The following is a 7,605-nucleotide window of genomic DNA, read 5'->3' as shown; positions in this document are numbered from 1 at the left end:
GTGATATGGGGTGAAGGCGGGAAAATGGAGTTGAGGTACAGATCAACTATGATTTTATTGAATGGCAGAGCAGGCACGAGGGGCTGAATGGCGTACTCATGGTCCTGCGTAACAGGCTTAAGGGTTTTTTTTTTTATTCGTTCACGGGATGTGGACGTTGCTGGCGAAACCAGCATTTTTTGCCCATCCCTAATTGCCCTCGAGAATGGGTTGAATGGTCTCCTCCTTTTCCTAAGTAACAGGGTCGAGGGGATGAATGGCCTCCTCCTTTTCCTATGGGACATGCTCGAAGATGTGAATGGGCCTCCTGCTGCTCCTGTACAGAATCATATAAAAGGGTTATAGCACAGAAGGAGACAACTCGGTCCATCTTGCGTGTGCCAGCTCTTTGCAAGAGCAATCCAGTTCGTCCTCTCCCCTGCTTTTTCTCCGTAGCCCTGATTTTTTTTCCCTTCAAGTATTTATCCAATTCCTTTTTGAAAGTTACGATGGACTCTGCTTCCACTACCCTTTCATGCAGCGATTTTCAGATCATAACCGCTCGCTGCGTTAAAAATGTTTCCCCTCATGTCGCCTTTGGTTCATTTGCCAGTCACATTAAATCTGTGTTCTCTGGTTCTCGACCCTTCCGCCAATGCGAATAGTTTCTCTTCATTTACTTTATCTAAATCCTTCATGATTTTGGACACGTCTATCAAATCTCCTCTGAACCTTCTCTGCTCGAAGGAGAACAGCCCCAGTTTCTCCATAACTGAAGTCCCTCATCCCTGGAACCATTCTAGTAAATCTTTACTGTACCCTCTCTGAGACATTCACATCCTCTCTAAAGTGCAGCACCTAGAATTGGACACAATACTCCAGTTGTGGCCTTACCAATGTTTTATAAAGGTTCAACATAACTTCTTTGCTTTTGTACTCTATTTCTCTATTTATAAAACCCAGGATACCGTATGCTTTTTTATCCGCTTTCTCGACCTTCAAAGATTTGTGCACATATACCCCCAGGTCTCTCTTTTCTTGCACGCTCTTAGATTTGTACCATTTAGATTATATTGCCTGTCCTCGTCCTCCCTCACTTCGCACTTCACGACATTGAATTTCATCTGCCACGTGTCCGCCCATTCTACCAGCCTGCCTATGTCCTCTTGAAGTCTATCACTATCCTCCTCAATATTTACTACATTTCAAAATAATGTGCCATCTGCAATTTTTGAAATTGTGCCCTGTACACCCAAGTCCAAGCCATTAATATATATCAAAAATTGTAGTGGTCCTAATACCGACATTTGGGGAATACCTTCCTGCAATCCGAAAAACAACCGTTCACTACTACTCTCTGTTTCCTGTCACTTAGCCAATTCGTATCCACGCTGCTACTGCCCCTTTTATTCCATGGGCTTCAATTTTACTGACAAGCCTATGATATGGCACTTTATCAAACGTCTTTTGGGGAAAGGGTGGGAAAGTGGAGTTGAGGTAAAAATCAGATCAGCCATGATCTCATTAAATGGCAGAGCAGGCTCGAAGGGCCGAATGTCCTATTTCTGCTCCTATCTCTTATGGTCTTATGGTCTCCAATGGTTTTGGAAGTCCATATACACCAGATCAACTGCATTGCCCTCATCAACCCTCTCTGCTACCTCATCCAATGATTCAATCAAGTTAGTTAAACACGATTTGCCTTTTAAAATCCGTGCTGGCTTTCCCTTATTATCTGATTATCCAAGCGACTATGAATTTTGTCCCGGATTATCGTTTCTTATAGCTTCCCCACCGCCGAGGTTAAACTGACTGGTCTATAGTTGCTGGGTTTATCCGAATATACTTTTTTGAACAAGGAGCTAACATTTGCAATATTCCAGTCCTTTGGCACCACCCCGGTATCTACGGATATTTAGAAGATTATGGCCAGCACCTCCGCAATTTCCATCCTTAATTCCCTCAGCAACTGGGATGCATCCCATCCAGACCGGGTGACTTATCTACTTTAAGTACAGCTAACCTTTCAAGTGCCTCCTCTTTATCAATGTTTGCCCCATCCCGTATCTCAACTACCTCCCCTTTTACTTGACAGCATCTTCTTCCTTGTTAAAGACAGATGCAAAGTACTCATTTAGTACCTCGACCATCCCCTCTGCCTCCATGTGTTGATCTCCTTTTTGGTCCCTAATCGGCCCCTCCCCTCCTCTTACTACCCCTTTATTATTTATATGCCGATAGAAGACTTTTGGATTCCCTTTTAAGTTTGCTGCTAGTCTATTCTCATAATCTCTTTTTGCAACTCATTTCCTTTTCCACTTCTTCTTTGTATTTTCTATGTTCAAACTGGCTGTGTTTCTCCCCAACCATAACGCTTAGGCCCCCATAGGTCAATAGAGAGACTCCACTCGCATAACTTTGTCCAGCTCCCATACCGACCATCCCATGTCGATTGAGAAATAAATTGCCATTGTACTTTCTATATTCTGCCTGGTATAACAGAATCAAAGGGCTGAATGGCATCCTCCAGTTCCTGTTTAACAGGCTCGATGGGGGCTGCATTGCCTCCTCTTGTTCCCATATAAGAGGATAGAGGTGCTGAACGGCTTCCTCATTTTCCAATGTAACATTCTCGAGGGGCTGAATGGCTTCCTCCTTTCCCATGTAGCAGGCTTGAGGGGCTGAATGGCCTCATCCTGCTTCTAATTTTCCTGTGTAACAGGCTTGATGGGCTGAATGGCCTCTTCCTGTTACTATGTAATAAGCTGGAGGGGCCGAATGACTTCTTCCTATTCCTATATAACAGGCTTGAGGAGCTGAATGGCCCCCTCCTGATCCTAATTTTCCGTTGTAACAGACTTGATGGGCTGAATGGCCTCCTCCTGTTACTATGTAACAGGCTCGGGGGGATGAATGGCCTCCTCCTGCTCCTAATTTTCCTATGTAACAGGCTTGATGGGCTGAATGGCCTCCTCCTTTTACTATGTAACAGGCTCGAGGGGCTGAATGGCCTCCTGCTGCTCCTAATGTTCCTATGTAGTTTTCGGTGCCGTATGTTTGATGCTGACCTTTCACCTCCGGGACGGGAGTTACACGCAATTCCACGAACGAGAAGGAAAGGCAAATTATTTCAGTCGTTTCCAGCTTTGGGGCGATTCCAATAGCGTTCCGAGAGTGCCTGGGCCCACCGAGAAAAAATACCCCTACTTTGTAAATGGCTTGTTCTAAAGTGCCAATGTGTTTCTCAATCGCGCAAGGATGGTCTGTATGGGTGCTGGACAATGTCATGCGTGTGGAGTCTCTCTTTTGACCTTTGGGGTGTCGAAGCCTTACTGCTGGGAAGAGGCAGAACCATTCACCTCGGCTCATAACTGCACCATCCCCATCACGTGTGCATAGAACTACATCGAAATTACAGCACAGAAACAGGCCATTCGGCCCAACTTGCCTATGCTAACATTTATAATCCACACGAGCCTCGTCCGACCCTACTTCATCTCAACCTATTAGCATATCCTTCTACTCCTTTCTCCCTCATGTATTAGTCTAGCTTCCCGTTAAATGTTTCTCTACACTGTCCCATCAAACACTCCCAGGACCGGTACAAGGTTAGATAGAGAGTAAAGCTACCTCTACACTGTCCCATCAAACACTCCCAGGACCGGTACAAGGTTAGATAGAGAGTAAAGCTACCTCTACACTGTCCCATCAAACACTCCCAGGGCAGGTACAGGGTTAGATAACAAGTAAATCTCCCTCTACACTATCCCTTCAAACCCTCCCAGGGCAGGTACAGCACGGGTTAGATACAAGGTAAAGCTTCCTCTACACTGTCCCATCAAACACTCCCAGGGCAGATACAGCACGGGTTAGATACATAGTAAAACTCCCTCTACACTGCCCCACCAAACAATCCCAGGGCAGGTACAGCACGGGTTAGATACAGGGTAAAGCTTCCTCTGCAGTCCCATCAAACACTCCCAGGGCAGGTACAGCACGGGTTAGATACATAGTAAAACTCCCTCTACACTGCCCCACCAAACAATCCCAGGGCAGGTACAGCACGGGTTAGATACAGAGTAAAACTCCCTCTGTACTTCCCCATTAAGCACTCCCAGGGCATGTGCAGGGTGAGATGGAATTGCATAAAATGTACAGCACAAAAACAGGCCATTCGGTCCAACTGGTCCATGCCTGTGTTTATGTTCCACCCGAGCCTCCTCTTACCCCTCTTACATTTAAGGTTATCACCATATCCTTCCACTCCTCGTCTCCCTCGTGTACTTATTCAGGTTCCACTCAAATCCATTCGTACTATTCGCCTCAACCACTCCTTGTGGCAGCAAATTCCACATTCTCACCACTCTCTGGGTAAGGAAGTTTCTCCTGAATTTCATATTGGATTTATTAGTGACTATCTTAGATTTTTGGCCTCTAGTTTTGTCTCCCGAGGAAGTGGAAACATCTTCTCCACGTCTACCCCATTAAATCCTTTCATAATCTTAAAAACCCAATCAGGTCACACCTCAGTCTTCTCTTTTCTAGAGAGAAGAGCCGCAGCCTGTTCAGTCCTTCGTAGAACCATAGAACCATAGAAAAGATAGAGCACAGAAGGGGGCCATTCGGCCCATCGTGTCCGCGCCGGCTAGAAAAACAACCAGGTGTCCATTCGAATCCCACCTTCCAGCACCCGGTCCGTAGCCCTGCAGCTTCCAGCACTGCAGCAGCAGGTACTTTTTAAAAGAGTTGAGGGTCCCTGCCTCTACCACCTATTCGGTAAGCGAATTCCATACACACACCACCCACTGGGTAAACAAGTTTTTCCTCATGTCCCCTTGAATCCTTCAGCCAATCAGCATAAATCTATGTGCTCTCGTTCTTGAACTCCCCGATCGGGAAGACAGGTACTTCCTGTCTACTCTATCTCGGCCCCTCATAATTTTGTACACTTCAATCAATTCTCCCCTTAGCCTCCTCTGCGCCAAGGAAAATAACCCCAGCCTATCTAATATCTCCTCGTAGCTGCATTTTCAAGCCATGGCAACATTCTTGTAAATCATCTCTGCACTCTCTCCAGAGCAATTACGTCCTTCCTGCAATGTGGTTATCAGGACTGCGCACAATACTCCAGCTGTGGCCTTACCAGCGTTTTGTACAGTTCAAACATTACATCCCTGCTGTTGTATTCTATCACTCGGCTAATAACGGAGAACATTCCGTATGCCTTTTTCACAACCTTGTCGACCTGAACTGCCCCTTTCAGGGACCTGTGCACATGCACTCCAAGGTCTCTCACTTCCTCTACCCCTCTCAATATATTCCCGTTAACTGCGTATTCCATTTTATTGTTTGCCCTCCTTAATTGCATTATCACACACTTCTCCAGGTTGAACTCCATATGCCACATTTCCGCCCACTCCACCAAACCATTGATATCTTCTTGGAGTCTACAGCTCTCCTCATCACTATCAACTACAAGGCCAATTTTTGTGCCGTCTGCAAATTTGCCAACCATGCCCCCTGCATTCAAGTCCAAATCATTAATATATACCACAAACAGCAAGGTACCCAACACTGAGCCCTATGGCACACCACTGGAAACGGATATCCATTCGCAAAGACATCCATCGACTTTTACCCTTTGTTTCCTGTTACTGAGCCAATTTTGGATCCAATCCGCCACATTTCCCTGTATCCCATGGGCCTTTATATTCCTAACCAGCCTGCCATGTGGGACCTTGTCAAATGCCTCACTAAAATCCATGTAGAAAACATTCACTGCACTACCCTCATCAATCCTCCTTGTCACTTCCTCCAAGAATTCAATCAGATTTGTAACGCATGACCTTCCCTGAACAAATCCATGCTGACTATCCCTGATTAAACCATGCCTTTCCAAGTGACAAATAATCCTATCTCTCAGTATTGATTCTAATAGTTTACCCACCACCGAGGTGAGACTGTCTGGCCTATAATTGTTCGATCCTTGCCCTCGTACCCTTTTTAAACAATGGTACTACGTTTGCAGTCTTCCATTCCTCCGGTACCTCCCCTGTATCTAATGAGGAATGGAAAATGATCCTCAGAGCATCCATATTTCCTCCCTGGCTTCCTTCAATATCCAAGGAAACTATCCATCCGACCCTGGTGACTTATCAACTTTCAAGGATTCCAGTCCCTCTGGTACTTCCTCTCTCGTTATGTTTACCTTATCCAATATTTCACAGCTCTCCTCTCTAATTACTACGTCCGGATCATCCCGTTCCTTTGTGAATACGGAGACAAAATATTGATTTAAAACCCTACCCACATCCTCTGCTTGTACACACAAGTTACCCTTATCATCCCTGATAGATCCCACCTTTTCCTTAGCTATCCTCTTGTTCTTAATGTACTGACAAAACAACTTTGGGTTTTCTTTAATATTACTAGTTGATATTTTTCATGCCCTCTCTTTACTTTCCTTATTTTCTTTTTACGTCATCCCTGTACTCTCTGTACTTCCTGATACTTAATATTACAAACTGACCTAGTTTCCCCAGGATATGAACATATTGTCATTTAATATAGACAGTGAAAGAGATATTTATTGGGAGAATGGTTGATGCACATAAATATCGATTCAATCTTGAAACTAATTTGATGCGATTACACATACTGCATGTTTAGGTCACTGGGAACACTTTTTTCTCAGACACATTCTATCATTTTCTCTTTCTATTCCTCTGCTTCTCTCTCGCTGTGTTTTCCACTATCTGCCCTCTGTTCTAACTCCCTTCCACTCTTTCCGACACGTTCTCTATCGCCCCAGCCTCCCTCTCGCGCTTCTGTCTCTCTTTCTATCCCCCAGCCTATTGTGTGTATCGCTTTGTCTCTCTCTTTCAATCTCGCTGCATCTCTCTCTCTTTCTATACCGTACCTTTCTCTCTCCCTCTTTATATTCCTCTCTTTCTTTTATTTGTCACTTGCCTATGTTTATATCTCTCAGTGCCCCCCTCTTTATCCCCTGCCTCTCTCTGTTTTACTGCCTCTCATCCAATCTCCATGCTTCTCTCTCTTTCTAACCCACTGCCTCGCTTTACTTTCCATCTCCTGTCACTCTTCCTCTACCATCCCCCGCCTCTCTCTTTCTATCCCTGCCTCTTTCCTTCTGTCTCTCTCTCTCTAACGCTCTGTTTCTCTCCCACACTGTCTTTATCTCTCTTTGTCTGTCTTTTTTTTCTATCTCTAACTATCTCTCCCTCTGCCTTCCCTCTCTGTCTCTCTATTTCTACATATCTCTCTCTCTGTCACTGTCTCCCGTCTGTCTCTGTCACTCTCTCTCTCTCCCTGTCTCTCTCTCATTATGTCTCTCTGTCTCTTTCTCTGTCTGTCTCTCTGTGTCTCTCTTCATCTCGCTGACTCTCTCTCCATATCTTTAACTTTCTGTCTCGCTCTCTCCTTCCGTCTCTTTCTCTCTCTCTTTTTCTCTCTCTTGCTCTCCGATCTCTCGTTGCCTCCTTTCCCTTTGTCCAAGAATTTGTCTCTTCCCTTTTCGATTTTTTTTTCAACGAACAGCTTAATTGGAAAAAAGGAAGAATCATCACGTCGTAGTAACAGGGTTGGTGCCAAGAAGGAAAGGGGGAG

This window comes from Heptranchias perlo, unplaced genomic scaffold, assembly GCF_035084215.1.
Source record: "Heptranchias perlo isolate sHepPer1 unplaced genomic scaffold, sHepPer1.hap1 HAP1_SCAFFOLD_44, whole genome shotgun sequence".
Taxonomy (NCBI): Eukaryota; Metazoa; Chordata; class Chondrichthyes; order Hexanchiformes; family Hexanchidae; genus Heptranchias; species Heptranchias perlo.
Note: the sequence above shows the minus strand (reverse complement) of the source record.